Genomic DNA, 19,030 nt, shown 5'->3' on the forward strand with positions numbered 1-19,030 from the left:
GCAGGCAATAGCAAACCACCTCTGTTCATCTCTTGAAAACCCTACAGGGTCACCAGAAGTCGACTGTGACTTGTCAGCAAAAAAAGGGGGAAGTTACATAGCAGGTGATGTTCTTCTCTATTTTTAATTAAAATAAAGACGTATTTTTAACTATATCTTTGATTAATAAGGCCACACTAAAGCACAATGTCCAAAATATTAAGTATCTAATATAAGAACATAAGAAAGGCCCTGCTGGATTAGACCAAGGCCCATCAAGTCCAGCAGTCTGTTCACACAGTGGCCAACCAGGGGCCTCTAGGAAGCCACTAACAAGATGAGTGCAGCAGCACCATCCTGCCTCTGTGTTCCACGGCACCCAAAATAATAGGCATGCTCCTCTGATACTAGAGAGAATAGGTATGCAGCATGGCTAGTATCCATTCTAACTAACAGCCATGAATACCCCTCTCCTCCATGAACATGTCCACTCCCCTCTTAAAGCCCTCCAAGTTGGCAGCCATCACCACATCCTGGGGCAGGGAGTTCCACAATTTAACTATGCGTTGTGTGAAAAAATACTTCCTTTTATCTGTTTTGAATCTCTCACCCTCCAGCTTTAGCAGATGACCCCGTGTTCTAGTATTATGGGAGAGAGGAAAAAACTTCTCCCTGTCCACTCTCTCCAAACCATGCATAATTTTATAGACCTCTATCATGTCTCCCCTCAGCCGCCTTCTTTCCAAGCTAAACAGCCCTAAGTGTCTTAACCGCTCCCCATAGGACAGTTGCTCTAGTCCCCTAATCATTTTGGTTGCTCTTTTCTGCACCTTCTCAAGCTCTGTAATATCCTTTTTAAGGTGTGGTGACCAGAATTGTACACAGTATTCCCCTTATCCTTTAAAAGTTCTTCTCTATTTGCTCATTGAGGAACTTCTGTTATTAAGTGTGCAACCAGCTGAAGTTAAGGAAGAGACAGTTCTGGTGGGATGCAGGTCCCCATTTCCTGGTAGGGCCGGTGGCGTCTTATTAGCTAGCGGGTTGTCACTTTAAATCTTTCCGCTGATGCAGAGGCTGGGAGGCATTAGGAGTCGCTGCTTAGAGAAGATGCACATCAAAGGATATCCCATGGCACCTTTTATGTCGTGGAGGAAGCAGGAATGTCTGGCCTTCAGTGCCCTCTGCACAGGTGGCCATCAGGTCTGCAGAGGTCAGGCAACATTCAGAGTCAGAGTGGTTTTGCCTGCCTCTGTTAAGCTGCCAGTGGGAGGGAAGGCAGCATGGTATAGCCTGATCTCGTCAGATTTAACACATAGTTAAATTGTGGAACTCGCTGCTCCAGGATGTGGTGATGGCTGCCAACTTGGAAGGCTTTAAGAGGGAAGTCAACTTGTTCATGGAGGATCAGGCTATCCATGGCTACTAGTCCAAATGGATACTAGTCATGATGCATACCTATTCTCTCCAGGATCAGAGGAGCATGCCTATTCTATTAGGTGCTGTGGAACACAGGCAGGATGGTGCTGCTGCACTCGTCTTGTTTGTGGGCTTCCTAGAAGCACCTGGTTGACCACTGGGTGAACAGACTACTGAACTTGATGGGCCTTGTTCTGAGCCAGCATGGCCTTTCTTATGTTCTTATGAGTGGACGTTCATGGAGGGTAGGGCTATCCATGGCTACTAGTCAAACTGGATACTAGTCATGATGCATACCTATTCTCTCTAGGATCAGAGGAGCATGCCTATTATATTGGGTGCTGAGGAACACAGGCCGGATAATGCTGCTGTGGTCGTGGTGTGGGCTTCCTAGAGGCACCTAGTTGGCCACTGTGTGAACAGACTACTGGACTTGATGGGCCTTGTTCTGATCCAGCATGGCTTTTCTTATGTTATTTTTTGGGAAGCTAAGCAGGATCAGCCATGGTTAGTATTTGGATGGGACAAGGAATTCCAGGGTTGCTATGCACAGGAAGGCACTGGCAAACCACCTCTGTTTATCTCTTTCCTTGAAAACCCTAGAGGGTCATCATAAGTCGGCCGCAACTTGATGGCATTTTACACACACATTAAGCTGCCAACTCTGGCCTCACTCCAAGTAACGTGTCCCTCAGCAGAGTCTGAACAGGGCCTGCTACCTGGCAGCCTTCGCATTGCCAGCTTCCAGGTGGAGCCTGAAGCCCTCCTGGAATTACAAGTGATCTCTAGATGAATGGAGCCAGTTCCCCTAGAGAAAACTGCAGCTTCAGAGGGCAGATTCTATGGTATACCACAGATTCTAGGTGAAGTCGTCCCCCAAATCTTCCCTCCACAGGAGCCACCCCAAAATTTCCAGGAATTTCCCAGGCCAGGTTGGCAACTCTATGAACCATCGGTTGTAGTAGTCACTGGTAGATCAAACGCTTTGTATGCAATAGCAGGAGATCTCCAGCTAGTACCTGGAGGTTGGCAACCCTACCTATGAGGTAGGTTAGCCTGAGAGATTGTGACAGGCTCAAAGTCACCCGGTGAGTTTCCATGGCAGGAGTTCGAACCTGGTTGTCCCAGGTTCAAGTTGCACATTCTGACCACTACACCATGTTGGCGGCAGCTCTTCCTTCTGCACGCAAATCGTGTTCTACGCTACTGACCCCATCCCCAATGACTGGGAAAGTGAGATAAATGGGTGTAGAAATTCAGGAATTGAAGCTCCGCATTCCCACTAGGAGGCCTTCCAGAGACCATCTGCAGAACTGTTTCTCCTCTTGGCTTGTTTGCTTTATTCACCGTGATAGGAGAACCGGTTGGAACAACTAGTCTGACCTGTGCACATACCAGCTCGATATGGGGCCAGCTTATCTGCTTTACCAATTCTCCTGACCTTTAGACACCACATATATTTTTCAGCCAGACAACACACGCCCTCCTCCTCCTCCACCTTGGCTGTTTTTTCTTTCAGCTTTTCTCCAACTCGTGTCTCCCCCCCGCCACCTCGCCTGTCTGGAAAATCAAGCATTGCCTTGGGAAAATAAAATCCTCAAGATCAGAGTAATTGTAGTTGACAGAACTGACTGGAAAGTATGAATCTCTGCTCTCTAGCAAGCCTCTCCCTTCCATGTGTCATTTTTAAAGCACAGAATTTACAGACCTACTCTATACCTCAAGGAGCCCCGTGGCGCAGATTGGTAAGCTGCAGTACTGCAGTCCAAGCTCTGCTCATGACCTGAGTTCGATCCCAACGGAAGTTGGTTTCAGGGAGCCGGCTCAAGGTTGACTCAGCCTTCCATCCTTCCGAGGTCGGTCAAATGAGTACCCAGCTTGCTGCGGGTAAAGGAAAGATGACTGGGGAAGGCACTGGCAAACCACCCCATAAACAAAAGTCTGCCTAGTAAACGTCGGGATGTGACGTCACCCCATGGGTCAGGTGCTTGCACAGGGGACCTTTAATTTCCCCTCTATATCTCAGGGCCCTTAAGAGAATCTAGGGATATGCAAAAGCATTTGATCAGATTACTTATCACTTCGCTTTTTAATATCTGGGCTGGCTGCAATGCTTATGGGGTATTTCATTGGCCCGCACTGGCAGCCCATGTGGACAGCATAAACTATTACCTGGCTGTCCCCACACAATAAACCTGAGAATGGTTCAGTGGAAAGGGAGTTCCTTTCTTCCTTTAGAACAGTGGTTCCCAACCTTTTTTCGCTTGTGCACCCTTTGGAACCCATTTCCATAAATTGTACCCTTCACATTACCAAAATGTTTGTACTTAATATAGTTGCTGTTATTTCAAATTTATATGTCGTAACTGTAAATAAGTAGCCCAATAATGTCATTAAAAAGCAACGGAATGATAAGGTGAACAGACCGTGCGCATATATTTACATTAAAAACTCAAAAGATACAATAAATGCAAGTAAATGCATCACAGATTACATTAAAACTACATTACGTTTATTAATACATTACATTTGTTACTTTAATTTGGCCAAAATAACAACGCGAGGGAACGGGTTTTCTCAAAGTTAAATAACGCCACTCGTCATAACGCTCAATTAATTTCACAGCTTTTGACTTGTATCTTGTCTTACCCTGTTGATGTATGTGCCTTTCCCCACCATTATTCAGTTTTTTTCACAGACCCCTAAATGTCCTGGTTGGTACCCCTGGGGGTACGCCTACCCCAAGTTGGGAATCACTGCTTTAAAACATTTCCTGCAGTCTTGTGTTATTCAACCAGCACTATCGGTGTTAATTAATCAGAATAGTGACGTGGAACCTCCAGGTATAGAGGCAGTATATCTCTGAATTTCAGCTGAAGAGCAGATTTGAACTTGTGTCTCACTTGTAAGCTTTTTGAGACCACCTGGCTGGCTGCTGTAGGACACAGGGTGCTAGTCAAAATTGGCTGACTCAACAGAGCTGTTCTTAAGCCGTACTAAGACCAGAGGAAGCCCCCAAATAGACATCCGAAAAGCCTCAAGAGATGAGAGCCATCTTTCACTATTTATGCATCTCTCTTTTTCTTCTTGCAACGAAGAGTGTGATGGGGTCTATTAAAATTGTGAATGAGAAGGAATGGGTTATTTCTCTCCCCCCGCCCCCAAGCACTAAAACCGTGGGCCATCCAATTAAATTGATTGTCAGCAAGATCTGAGCCAACGGAAGAGAGTGCTTCTTCATGCCGATCTTAATGAGTTTATGGTATTTCTCTCTGCAGGATGTGTTGACGACTATTAGCTAAAACAGCTTTTTAAAAAGTCCGACAAAATCTATGGGACATAGATGGCCATTAACCATGACAGCAATAAATCTCCTCCTTCAGAGGCAGTATACTGATGATCAAATAGGGGGACTTCCTGGGGCTCATAGAGAGCTTTGGTCTAATCCAGTCGTAAGACTTCTCATAGACCTGTCTCTTGACCCCTTCTTTTTATCTCGTGTACCAGGCCTCCCCAGGGAGAGAAGGCAGCATGGTACGACCCGATCCCATCCAATCTCAGAAGCTAAACAGGATCATTATACCTGCACTGCATCATGGGGTTTTGTGAACTTGAAGCTGCATGAACTGCTGTTCTCACATATGTATCTCTCAATGATGAGTAGTTGAGAGGAGCGATATAATTAAAGAGGAGCTATAGCAGCTATAGAATCCTGAATAGCCCAGACTAAGTTCATCAGAGCTTGGAGGCTAAGAAGGGTCAGCCATGGTTATTACTTGGATGGGAGACCACCAGTGAAGACCGAGGTTACTAGGCAGAGGCAGGCAAGGGCAAACCACCCATCTCTTCCCTTAAAAACCCCATGAGGGATCGCCATAAGTCAATTGTGACTTGATGGCTCTGTAAAAAATAGCATTAAAATATCATGACAGATTGGCCCCTTGGTATCCATAATATCCTTGTAAGAATGAACCTGTCCGGACCTGGATGGTCCAGGCTAGCCTGATCTCATCAGATCTCAGAAGCTAAGCAGGGATGGCCTTGGCTAGTATTTGGATGGGAGACCTCCAAGGAATACCAAGGTTGTGACATGGGAGCAGGCAATGGCAAACCACCTCAGCGTAGTGTAGTGGTTAACAGCAGTGGTTTGGAGTGGTGAACTCTGATCTGGGGAACCGGGTTTGATTCCCCACTCCTCCACATGAGCAGCGGAGGCTAATCTGGTGAAATGGATTTGTTTCCCCACTCCTACACACAAAACCAACTGGGTGACCTTGAGCAAGTTACAGCTCTGTTAGAGCTCTCTCAGCCCCACCTACCTCACAGGGTGTCTGTTAAGTCCCCATTGTAAGCTGGTTTGAGTCTTCCTTAAGTGGTAGAGAAAGGTCCATGATTCATTCATTGAAAGCATGGTGGAGTTCGGGACAGCTGGCAGCATTTTCAGATCAGGATTGATGGAACTGTGGCGTTTTATCCAAGTTCCATGTTTCCGGGCGGGGGGGGGGGGGGAGAATTGGCAGCATATCGACTGTAAATTGGCGGTTGCAGAGGTTTGCATGAGGATCTTAGCAAATGTCGGACAAGCTCTTCCGCCTTGATGGAAAGCGGTCGTGATAAAAGAGAGTTTTGCATAGCGGTGGTTGGAAAATGGAAGTTATTGGTGAGCTTTCCAAGGCCAGAATGAACTGGGAAATTGAAAGAACATGCCATTCTTGTGATCCCGACGATCTCCGTCATGAATCGCTTTGAGGGAAATCTTTCCCTGCGATCTGATACCGCAGGAGAGTTCCAGGTTTGGAATGCATCCATTTTCGCTGACTCATTCTTCTGCCCCACAGTTTCTTCTTGGGGTATGTGCCTGGTTTGCAACAAGCCAAGATAACTTTTTCATTAGAGCAAAACCATATAGGAAAACTACATCATAAAACATCCTTTCCTCTTTCTGCTCTGGTATCTGTCACAAAGTATTTGGTAATGGTGTTTTATGTGAAAGAACCTTTGTTCCAACGAGAGCCGGGTGAGATTTAGTACATTCTCTCCCAATCCATCCCAGACTGCTGTAGGAAAATATTGTGCATTTGTAACAGAACAGTTAATGAACATAGTTGTGGGTGACCATTCTGGGGAGAGAGTGAGGAGTCACATTGGTCCAGTTGGAGATGGCTTATACATTGGTTACCGTTCTGCAGAACACTGCTAAGATGCTCTGTCTGGTGCATGGTTTATTTGTATAGTTTGTACAACTGATTTGGCACTTTCCTGCTAAAATAAGGTCTCAGCGTGGCTTACAATATAAAATTTAAAAGTCCTATAAAACGCTCTAAAGAGCATTATAAGACCATCAAAACTGAAGCAATTATATGGTAGTCATACTTAATAGTCAGGAAAACTCTTGTATATAAAAAGGTTTTTGCCTGGAGGCAGAAAGAGAATGAGGAGATTGGTTGCCACCTCCTTAGGCAGGGAATTTAATTGAAAGGGTCCAGCTCTGTCTCACCATCTCACAGCTAAGCAAGAGTTGGTTTTTATATGCCAATTTTCTCTACCTTTTAAGGAGAATCAAACCAGCTTACAATCGCCTTCCCTTCCCCTCCCCACAACAGACACCCTGTGAGGTAGGTAGGGTTGAGAGAGCTGTGACCAGCCCAAGGTCACCCAGCTGGCTTCGTGTGGAGGAGTGGGGAAACAAATCCAGTTCACCAGATTAGCCTCCACCGCTGATGTGGAGGAGCGGGGAATCAAACCCGGTTCTCCAGATCAGAGTCCACCGCTCCAAACCACCAGATGATTGGAAGGGAGGGTGGGAATATGTGGGAAGGGGTATTCCATAAGGCATGCAAGACTGCCCTCTGTATGCAGAACCTAGGGCTAAACCTCTTGCCAGGTTGATTTCTGGTTTAAATACTTGCTCTTGTGTTGAGAATGCCAAAGAGTCCAATTGCCAAAGTGGCCATTTTCTCCAGGGGAACTGATCTCTATCGGCTGGAGATCAGTTGTAATGGCAGGAGATCTCCAGCTAGTTCCTGGCTGTTGGCAACCCTACTGGTGTCACTTCTGGGTTTTTCATGGAAGTGAAGTCATGCCATTGCTGACAGCAACCCTACCATGTCCCAGTTCCCCCAATCACTCACTGGTTGCTAGCCTAGGACTGGCAACTCTATGACCTACTATCCTGTTGATTCTAGTTTAATTATTTCCTGTTCTTGCCAGCTGTGACAGTCAATTCGTAATTATCAGTTTAGGTTAGGGGGTTGTTTTGGGGAGTTAAATACTGCTATCTTCGTTGCTGGCAAAGCCTCTCTAATTACTTTTAATTGGGGTGGCCAACAGGCCTGGAGGAAAATGTCCTGTCTCTTTAACAGAAGCTTAATGTGTGGAAATGGGCAGATGAAGATTTTCATGGCATAGAGGTAAATAATATCACCTGGTGAGTAGCAGCCCAATAAACCTCTGTCAAAATGGACACATTTCTCTCCCCCGCCCCCAGGCAGCTAGCAACCCTGCTTTTAATTCTATTTAACGGTTGTTAATAGCATCATTTCAAAATTATGATAATAATAAAGAAAATTAAAATAATGAGCAGCAGCTTTGCCTGCAACGTGAAAAACAGTTCTTTACTCCTCTTCCTCCCAAACAAGAACTGATTATCAACAATTGATTCATGCATGTCATGGCTATCCATAGAATTAATACATAGGGTTGCCAACCTCCAGGTACTAGCTGGAGTTCTCCTGCTACTACAACTGATCTCCAGCCGATAGAGATCATTTCACCTGGAGAAAATGGCCGCTTTGGCAATTGGACTCTATGGCATTGAAGTCCCTCCCCAAACCCCGCCCTCCTCAGGCTTCCCACCGGTGGTGAAGAGGGACCTGGCAACCCTATTGATACAAAGGAATTAATTGGGCTGGAAAACAAAGGAACAAAAGGGAAACTGCAGAGAGAAGAGGAACCCTTTGCCGAATGCAGATCACTTCTGAGTAAACATACAATTGGATTTTGCCTAGAGGGATGGGCTTTGCTTGGTTTTTATGGGGAGTGTAGCATTATATTCTGCCACGAGGCCTAGGGTTGCCAACCTCCAGGTACTAGCTGGAGATCTCCTGCTATTACAACTTATCTCCAGCCGATCGAGATCGGTTCACCTGGAGAAAAGGGCCGCTTTGGCAATTGGACTCTATGGCATCGAAGTCTCTCCCCTCCCCAAGCCCTGCCCTCTTCAGGCTCCGCCCCAAAAACCTCCCACCGGTGGCAGAGGGACCCGGCAAACCTAGCGTGGCCCCTTCCGAGTTGTAATCCCCCTCCCAGCCCATTGCGGAAAACTAATCCTTTGGCGGTTCAAAACCGTCCTTCTTTGGCTAGCCCCTTCCTCGCCTCGTGTACCCCTTTCTACTGCCCAATTTTATTATTATTGTGCATGTGTGTGTGTGTACAGAGTTGCTGAATGAGGCTAGTTGCCGACGGCTCCAGAGGCCAAACATCTGCCTCCTCAAAGCTTCCTTGCGTTGTCCTGCCCGGTCACTCCCAAGCGTTCTCAGAACTGACAGAGGAGCTCTTCGGTCCCACAGAGATGGCCTGGGGTCGGCCGACTCCTGAAGTTGGCACCCAGCCCTGATAAGATCTTTCTGACAATCCCTGAGTTGGGCTTCTCGTCGAGCCAAGGCCGAGGGGCTTCAGCTGCTAGCCCAAAATAGAATATTTCACGATGTAAGAATTGGAAAGGCGGTGATAAAACAAGAAGAGGCAGAAAGAGGCTACACTGAGGGCCATCGCAGTTTGAAAGAATTGTGGTGTGGTGGTGAGGGTGCCAGGCGAGGAACAGGGAGACCCAGGTTCAAATTTCCAGGCGTGAAGCCCACTGGGTGACCTCGGACCAGTCGCACACTCTCAGCCTGACCTTCCTCACAGGGTCGTTGCTGTGAGAATAAAATGGAGGAGGGAAAAGTTATGCCATCTGCCACTTAGATTTAGGGTCGCCAGCCTCCAGGTACTAGCTGAAGATCTCCTGCTATTACAACTGATCTCCAGCTGATAGAGATCAGTTCCCCTGGAGAAAATGGCCGCTTTGGCCATTGGACTCTAGGCATTGAAGTCCCTCCCCTCCCCAGACCCCGCCCTCCTCAGGCTCTGCCCCTAAAACCTCCCACCAGTTGCCAAGAGGGACCTGGCAACCCTATCCTGTTGGCATAACACATCCCACACACACCTCTACACACAGAGGAACGAATGAATCATGCCCATTATCATCTTCTGCCCATTTTCATTGTGTGTGTATAAAGTGCCGTCAAGTCGCAGCCGACGTATGGCGACCCCTTTTGGGGTTTTCATGGCAAGAGACTAACAGAGGTGGTTTGCCAGTGCCTTCCTCTGCACAGCAACCCTGGTCTTCCTTGGAGGTCCCCCATCCAAATACTAACCAGGTCTGACCCTGCTTCGCTTCTGAGATCTGACAAGATCAGGCTAGCCTGGGCCACCCAGGTCAGGGCCCCATTTTCATTACCAGTTTTCTATCTTCTGTTCTCTGTCTTTCTTGGGCTTCCCAAGGTTATATTTGTGAAAGTCTCAGCTATTGATTTTGCGTCGGGTGCCTCTTAGTAGCTGTTAGGTGTCACATCAGAAACGGCAGCACAGTGACTTCCAGACAGGGTGGAGGACGGCCACGCGGCACGGAAAGATAGTGGAGTGAGGCAGGCAGTTGCGTTTGACCAACCTGGCCTATTGATTCGGTAATTAGAACAGGGAGGACTTCTGCATGATTTGAACCACGTGTCTAAACACAGAAAGGCCCCAATCGGTTAGAAGGAGTGGGTAAGCGGGGCTAGGCTACAACAGCCCAAGGGATGGAGTTAGGGTTGCCAACCTCCAGGTACTAGCTGGAGATCTTCCGCTATTACAACTGATCTCCAGGTAATAATAATCAGTTCCCCTGGAGAAAATGGCCGCTTTGGCAATTGGACTCTATGGCATTGAAGTCCTTCCCTTCCCCCAAACCCCACCCTCCCCAGGCTCCACCCCAAAAACCTCAGGAGTAGGACAGGGTCACCAGCTCTGGGTTGGGAAATACCTAGAGATTTGGGGGGTGGAGTCGGAGGAGGGTGGGGTTTGGAGAGGGGAGGGACTTCAATTGCCAAAGCGGCCATTTTCTCCAGGGGAACTAATTTCTATCTCCTGGAGATCATTTGTAATAGCAGGAGATGTCCAGCCACCACCTGGAGGTTGGCAACCGTAGAGAAGGAGGTGCTTCAGAGCAGCACCCTCATCATAAGAGGATGGTTGACTTTGAACCTCCTAGTATTTTCAACTAGATCCGAGTCCAGTAGTACCTAAGAAACCAACGAGATTTTTGCGGATCTTTGTCTCGAAAGTTTATACCCCCAACATTTTGTTGGTATCTAGGGTGCTACTGGACCTAAATGTAGTTGTTGTACAGCGGCCAATATCCTAGTATCTTGTAATTGGTTTCCCTTCATATGGCAACCATTTTGCAGTAGCACCCACTGCATGTCCTCATAATACGGTTGCTAGGTCCCTCTTCACCATCGGCAGGGTTTGGGGAGGGGAGGGACTTCAATGCCACAGAGTCCAATTGCCAAAGTGGCCATTTTCTCCAGGTGAACTGATCTCTATCGGCTCGAGATCAGTTGTAATAGCAGGAGATCTCCAGCTAGTACGTAGAGGATGCCAACCCTATCTCAAAAGTGGATTGGTGGTTCCTATGTTAGGAGATGGGGGCTGGAGTGTTGGCCCCCATTTTCTTCTCCAAGTAGCCCTCCAAGAAAACTAGCTCCTGACTAAGTAGGAAGTCTCAAAGTACACTCTGTAAAATATTGTTGCTTTTACTGGCATTTGCATCAGAAATGCTCAAGGGCACAAGTGTTTGCCTCCTTGAATGACAACTGTAATAGGTGTGATAATGTTAAATGGCGCTAATGATCCCATTCCATCAGGAAGTCAAAGGAAATACCTTTTTCTGTGGAATTCCAGACCCATCAGAGTACTTCCATCATCTGAAGGGCTTAAGGGCTTAAAATACCTGAATTGTTGTTTAATTGGTTAACAAGCAGTTTTCTGAAACTGCCTCCAATTAATGGTTATTGTGACATCTCCCTCTCTCTCTTTTTGTAATCAGTTTCCTGTATCCAGACTAGGGATGCCAGGACCTGGGGATCTCCCAGAATTGCAGCTCATCTCCAGACTACAGAGATCAGTTCCCCTGGATAAAATGGATGCTTTGGAGGGTGGGCTGTGTGGCATTGTACCCCACTGGGGTCCCTGTCCTCCCCAGGCTCCGTCTCCAAATCTCCAGGAGTTTCCCAACCTGGGTCTGGCAACCCTACCTCTCCATCCCCTGCTGGTGGCCAGGGGGGACCTGGTAACCCTAATCCAGACTGACTTTGTAAAGTCCCTTGCAATAGAAAATGGGTCCTACTTCAAAGCATACTCTTTTGGGGATCCCCTTGCCACTTTATCCCAGCTCAGCGTGAAATGCAAGCATCTCACATCTGTTAACAGTGGACAAGTTTATATTTTATTGCGCATTTTTAGTGTGCTTGTAAGTTTCCATTGGTCAGCCACAGCTGGAAAAGAGAACACTGGACTAGATTCACCTTGAGCTGGTCCAGAATGGCGACTCTTTCCTGTTGAATGAAATCTTGAAACTCACCCTGGATTTCATAAGACTGATAGACGGATCTTACATGGACAACATTTGAGATGCTGCTGTGCTTCATTGCCTTTTATTTTACCACTGTTTTGACTTGCGGCAGTTTTAATCGACCAAAATTCAATGGCTTTTATTACTGTGTCTATTTATTAAGATTGATGTTTTTGATATGTTCCCTTTTATTACTGTAAGCTGCCTAGGGTATTCTTTTTAAGGGGAAAATAGAAATCCCTCAAATCAATAAATAATGGGTTGGAGTCAGCAGAAGAGCTTGCGGAAGGAGGGGAGGGGCTGTGGCTCCATGTCTGGGCATCTGCTTTGCATCCAGAAAGTCACAGGTTCAATCCTTGGTATCTCCAGTTAGAAAGCTCGGTGATATGAAACAGTGTACCTGAGATCCTATTTGTCAAGAGGTTGATGATGAAGCAGATCTTTTGGAAATTCCAGATTCTAATACAGAGGACACTAAGGCATAAGTAACAATGGCAGTCTCCATATTCTAGCTCTAGTTACAGCAGACAAGTCTTCTGGACTTGATGAATGGACCACTGTGCCCAGGAGCTAGGAGAGAGGGGTGATGTCAAAATGGCCCTTAGTTTCTGCATGGAGGGATTATTGTTATTGATATTTCTAGGATGATAGGGCATTTTTAAAGGGGAGACGAGACCTATGGCCATTTTCCACTCAGTTTTGTAACAGTACAGCTAATGCCCAAACCAATCAAGAAGCAGAAAAATCCCTGTATATGTATATGGCTCCATCATACATATGTTTTGATCCTCATTCTGGGGCCTTTGTTCAGAACTGGATATAAAGATTATAGTTAAATCTAAATCAGTTGTGAAAAAAAGAAGACCCAACAAGAGATCGATTGACTCTATAAAGGAAGCCATGGCCCTCAGTTTGCAAGATCTGAGCAAGGCTGTTAAGGATAGGACATTTTGGAGGACATTGATTCATAGGGGAGGCATGAGTCAGAAGTGACTTGACGGCACTTAACACAAATTAGTTGTGTGGCTACGAGAAGCTTCCTCTGGGGATTCCATAACTTCACCCTTGCTTTTAATGAACGTGTCCACTTACCAACATCACACAAGCATAGCGATGAATATGTAGAACAGCCACTTTGTAATTAGTGTGAATTAGCAAGACTTCAATTCTTATTCCTTTATCAGATTTTCACATCATATCTAGACCTTAGTGGACGTGGTATGTTGGGATGGCACCATCTCACAGCTGATGCCATTGGTGAGATCTTCCCTGTTGCACATATTTATAAAAATATAACTGAAGCACAGTTATAACCTTATCAGCTTGATGAACTGTTGAGTCTAAGTCGTGCTTAATTTAGAAAGGCCAGCATTTAAGGCGAGGATCAGTCAACAAGCAGAAAATGAGAAGAAATACCTGAAGAAGTGAGCTGTGGCTCACGGAAGCTCATACCCTGCCAGAAATTATGTTAGTCTTTAAGGCGCCACTGGACTCTTGCTCTTTTTCTACAGCTACAGACAGACTAACACAGTTTACCCATTGTGATCTCATATTCTAGCTGTACCTGAAGAGGTGAGCTGTGGCTCACAGAAGGTCCTACCCTGCCAGAAACTTTGTTAGTCTTTAAGGCACTACTGGACTCTTGCTCTTTTCTACTGCTATTGACAGACTAATACAGCTTACCCATCATGATCTCTCAGAAAATGAGAGCTTGCTAGGATTTATTTTCAATGCAATAGATCGGACAACTTGTTGACAGCAACAATCTCACTGAAATGTTTCATAAGCCCCAAATTATAAGCACCTCTCAGTTGCATGTAATTAACATTTGCAAGAGCCACTGTGTATATCGTGGCTCCCTAACTTGGTTGAGCCTGCAGGCGTTTTTGGACTTTGGAACATGTAGTGGGTGCCATGACAAAATGCCTGCCAATAGGGTGGGGACAATCCAAATATGGTGGCCACAGGTACAGGGCCAATCACAGCAAGCTGGGAGGTTCCAAGCCAAGCATCATCCAATGACAGAGACCATTTGCTTTTGTAACTGGAAGTGGTATCACCTCCATTTGGAATGGTCTAGGATTCACCCCAAAACTCTATGGCTTTTACCATAGCCAAGGGTTGGCAACCCTATGTGGGATCCTATGACATCATTCCCCTTATACTTCTCTCCAGCCTTTGCAGAGCCTTTCCTCTGCTGTGGGTCTCACTTCCTCTGCAGCTACTGCTGCTATGAGCATAGGGACTTCCTTGGAAAACAATGATCATGCACACGTGGAAGAGGAAGCAAACACCACAGCGGAGGAATGTCTCTACAGTAGCTGGAGAGAAGCACAATGCCATCGATCCATGCCAGTATTTTTCCCACTGATAATTTAAAAAACAACAACACAGAGTGATCTCTGATGCTACCCAGATTTCTTGGCAGAATCTCCACTGTATTATTTGGCATATGCTGTGTGACATCTGAAAGATGCCATTCAGAGCCAGCGTGGTGTGGTGGTTAAGAGCGGTGGTTTGAAATGGTGCTCTGATCTGGAAACTAGGTTTGATTCCCTACTCCTCCATATGAGCAGTGGAGGCTAATCTGGTGAACCGGGTTGGTTTCCCTCTCCTACGCATGAAGCCAGCTGGGTGACCTTGGGCTACTCACAGCTCTGTTAGAGCTCTCTCGGCCCCACCTACCTCACAGGGTGTCTGTTGTGGGGAGGGGAAGGGAAGGTGATTGTAAGCCGATTTGATTCTTCCTTAAGTGGTAGACAAAGACGGCATATAAAAACCAACTCTTCTTCAAACCAATGGAAGGATCGATTTCCTTCCGCGACACTGGAGCATGGATTGCACCGTCAGGCTTAGATATTCCCATTTCCTTTTGCGGGATCATTCATGTCTCAAAACAACAGAGGACATCCAATACAACTGAGCATTCCGCATACCACTGTCTCCATTTTGTACGACCTTGATTTTATCAGAGGAAAATAGACAATCAGCCTTCTTCTCTTCATCAGTTTTGTCAGACCCGAATTCCCAGGCCCAGAGCAACGGCGAAAGCTATGCAAGGGTCCGTCGATCACTCTCCCTGTTTGAAACCTAACATTTATTCAAAGTGAAAGAATAGCTGAAGACCAATATGCCTTTTCGGTGGTTTGGTTTTACATTTCAGTTCAGCTCGGGTAACTGAACGGAGCGGCTGCTGTTCCTTAAATATAAAATATCAGAATCACAGAGATTTGTTTATGACTTCTGCCGGCCCTAGACGCAGTTGCTCCATCTTAGGGGGATGAACTAAATATGCGGTCCAAGCATTCAAAGTCTGTGTCAACAGTGTCACGACAAGCTGTGCCTTCCTGTGCTCAAGGTCACGAGGCGGATAAGGATCGCAGTTATGCAAGAGGGACTTTTCCACTGGAGAATGGAATGGGAGTGACACCGAGCAAGTAGGAAGGGCCAGGAGTGGGGGCTCTTACTGTCTGCTAGTTCTATGGGGATGATTCAGGCACAGAAGGTCGTACCAGAACCAACGGGTTGAAATTAAATCAAAAGAGTTTCCGTCTAGACATTAGGAAGGATTTTCTAACAGTTCGAGCGGTTCCTCATTGGAACAGGCTTCCTCGGGGAGGTGGTGGGCTCTCCTTCCCTGGAGGTTTTTAAGCAGAGGCTAGGTGGCCATCTGTCAGCAATGCTGATTCTATGACCTTAGGCAGATCACGAGAGTAGGGTTGCCAGGTCCCTCTTCACCACCGGTGGGAGGTTTTTGGGCAGAGCGTGAGTAGGGCGGGGTTTTGGGAGGGGAGGGACTTCAGTGCCATAGAGTCCAATGGCCAAAGTGGCCATTTTCTCCAGGTAAACTGATCTCTATCGGCTGGAGATTAGTTGTAATAGCGGGAGATCTCCAGCTATTACCTGGAGGTTGGCAACCCTAGCCCCCACCCCAATACAGATGGCTGAGAGAACGGTTTGCCTAAAGCCACCTACTGAGTTTGTGGCTGAGCTGTGATTGGAACACAGCAGCTGCCAACTCGTTCTCTTACTGCGTTGGTTGAGGCATTGGCAACTACGATCACAAAACAAGTTCATAAACAACTCCCCCGTGCAGACAAGCTGACCAGTTTAAATATTTAGTCTGAATCAGTGATTTAGACACCAGTTGTAATTTCAGGAAATCTCCAGGCCACACCTGGAGGCTGGCAACCCAAGCCACTGAGTATCACTGGAGTAGGGGGTTAAAGACTGGTCTGGAAATGTTGAAGATCACCGATCCAAAACATACTTTTTTTGTCTGATTTATGGGCCACCGTAGCCTTCACGTAGCCTCTGCATGTTTACTCAGAAGTAAGTGCCAGTGAATAAGGCTTATTTCCGGGTTCCTGTGTGCAGAGCATTGCAGCTTTCATATACATTATCACTTTACAATCTTCAGCTCAAAGGCTGTCCAACTGTTTGTTTTTACCAGACCAGAGCTAGTATCAGTGACCTTAGATACTTGAATGCCCTTTGAGCACGGGAGGGACTTTGCTTGGTGTAGTGGTTAAGAGCGGTGGACTCTGATCTGGAGAACCGGGTTTGATTCCCCACTCCTCCACATGAGTGGTGGAGGCTAATCTGGTGAACTGGATTTGTTTCCCCACTCCCACACATGAAACCAGCTGGGTGACCTTCGGCTAGTCACTGCTCTCAGCCCCACCTACCTCACAGGGTGTCTGTTGTGGGGAGAGGAAGTGAAGGCGATTGTAAGCTGGTTTGATTCTCCCTTAAGTGGTAGAGAAAGTTGGCATATAAAAAAACAACTCATCTTCTTTGCCCCAGGTCTGCCAGCTCTAAAGTATCAGAAAAGAACTAATGGAATTCAAGGAGCTTTCACAGCCTTCCCATCAAACAGATGGAGAGGCTGAAGGAGAGATCAGGCGGCTGCCCTCCAGTGAGATTGTGTTGTGGGGCTTCTATATGCAGCAGCGAATTGGGTACCCCTCCGGCATCTGCAAAGTCATCCTGCCAGTTCCCGCCTTTGATCGCCCGGCTGCTTCTGAAGAAATGCTAAACTATGCTCATTTTTAAAACCTGCCTTGGCCCCAGGGAATGTAAGTGTAAGTAAGCACGTGTAGGTCCAGGCCAGCAAGCACCTGCAGGCTTTATGTCAAGTGTTATGAGTAGCAGCCACCCGGAGAAATTAAGAGTCCGATTCACAAGATATGCATAGTTAAAGTGTGGAACTCCCTGCCCCAGGGTGTGGTGATGGCTGACAACTTGGTAGGCTTGAAGAGGGGCGCGGACATGTTCATGGAGGAGAGGGCTATTCGTGGATACTAGTAAAAATGGATACTAGTCATGATGCATGCCTATTTTCTCCAGGATCAGAGGAGCAGGCCTATTCTGTTAGGTGCTGTGGAACACAGGCAGGAGAATGCTTGTTTGTGGGCTTCCTAGAGGCCCCTGGTTGGCCACTGTGTGAACGGACTGCTGGACTTGATGGGCCTTGGTCTGATCCAGCAGGGCTTTTCTTATGTTCTTACGTAAGGCCAGCCAGGTACCCCAGGGTCCCGGCCTACAGCACAGTTCCATCAGGGAAAAGAGGAAAATACAACACCAGTAGTCATATGCAGTTGCTGGCTTACCGGGTCAAGTGCATCACCATGGATCAACAGCTTGCTCTGGATGATAAGACCTTCTCTCTTGGGTGAAGGGAGAGCTTGTCTTTGTGTACAGACCGTTTCCCCCCCCCCCCAGCCTGAAGCAATGACTCATCAGTAAGCGGACCATCTAAGTGAGATGCAGACCCCCAGACGAGCTCCCGCAAAAAATCCTGATGCCACCTCCATCCCCGTATCTGCTCCAGGAACACTCTGCCACAAGACCAAGCAACAGCTCTACCACTGGAAGCTCTTTCACCCGTATATAATGTGATATATGCTGTCATAAGAACATAAGAAAGGCCGTGCTGGATCAGACCAAGGGGGCGTGAACTTGAGTGAAAGTACCCATGCATAAACGACCTAAAAATATCAGGGTTTTAAAAAGCAAGTTTCCAGCCTGAAAAGCTTGACACCATATGGGTAATGACTGGAAATCTCTCCAAAGACAGATGGTGGCAGAAGAGCAAGATTTACATGCATCAGTGCTGTTTCATTCTTTACTCCTCCCTATGACTGGCAGTAACACTGCGCATTATACATAGGAAGATTACTTCGTTTTGCCTAATGCCAGTTGCAGCATTCTGCTGTTCCTGGTGCAAGATTTGGGTTGCTTTAATGTATAATTTATGTGAGGGCACGCAGTGCCAAACGCACTGGTCAGACTCGGATTACAGAATGCTCATATTGTTTTAAAAGGCAGGAAACAGCACGGCACATTTGAAAGCCAGGGCTGTATCTTCTTTAGACGAGCTATGGTGCAGTCTTAGGCATGCTTATTTGGGAGTAAGAACTCAATCCCACTGAATTCAGAGAGGCCTAGAGCTGCCAAAGAAGAGAGAATTAGCTAGGAAGTCCTGGGTTCAGATCTCACTGCAGCTACTGGCACAGAGGCCCCACAACAGCTGTATTGACAAGCCATCGGTGGGAGGGAAAAACAAACTTCTTTCTCTCTTTCCTCCCTGTATTATGGTTTTAAAACGCTGGTGGGCAGAGATTCAACAGCTTATGGGCCTGCTGCCACTACATTCCCTTTGGCTCTTAGGCAAGCCTTTTGTTCTTTTCCGGCTTTCTGTGGTATGGTCTACCTTAAAGGAGTGTTGTATGATTCACTGAAATTATGTATGTGAAGCAAGCACATCATTCATGTGAAGCCCTGGGGAGGCCCAGCTGAACCAATCTGCAGTGCAGAATCCCATATGAATTGCACATGAAGCTGCCTTATACTGAATCAGACCCTCGGTCCATCACAGTCAGTATTGTCTACTCAAACCTGCAGCGGCTCCCCAGGATCTCAGGCAGAGATTTTTCACATCACCTACTTGCCTAGCCCCTTTAACTGGAGATGCCGGGG

Source organism: Euleptes europaea, chromosome 9 (genome assembly GCF_029931775.1).
Source record: "Euleptes europaea isolate rEulEur1 chromosome 9, rEulEur1.hap1, whole genome shotgun sequence".
Taxonomy (NCBI): Eukaryota; Metazoa; Chordata; class Lepidosauria; order Squamata; family Sphaerodactylidae; genus Euleptes; species Euleptes europaea.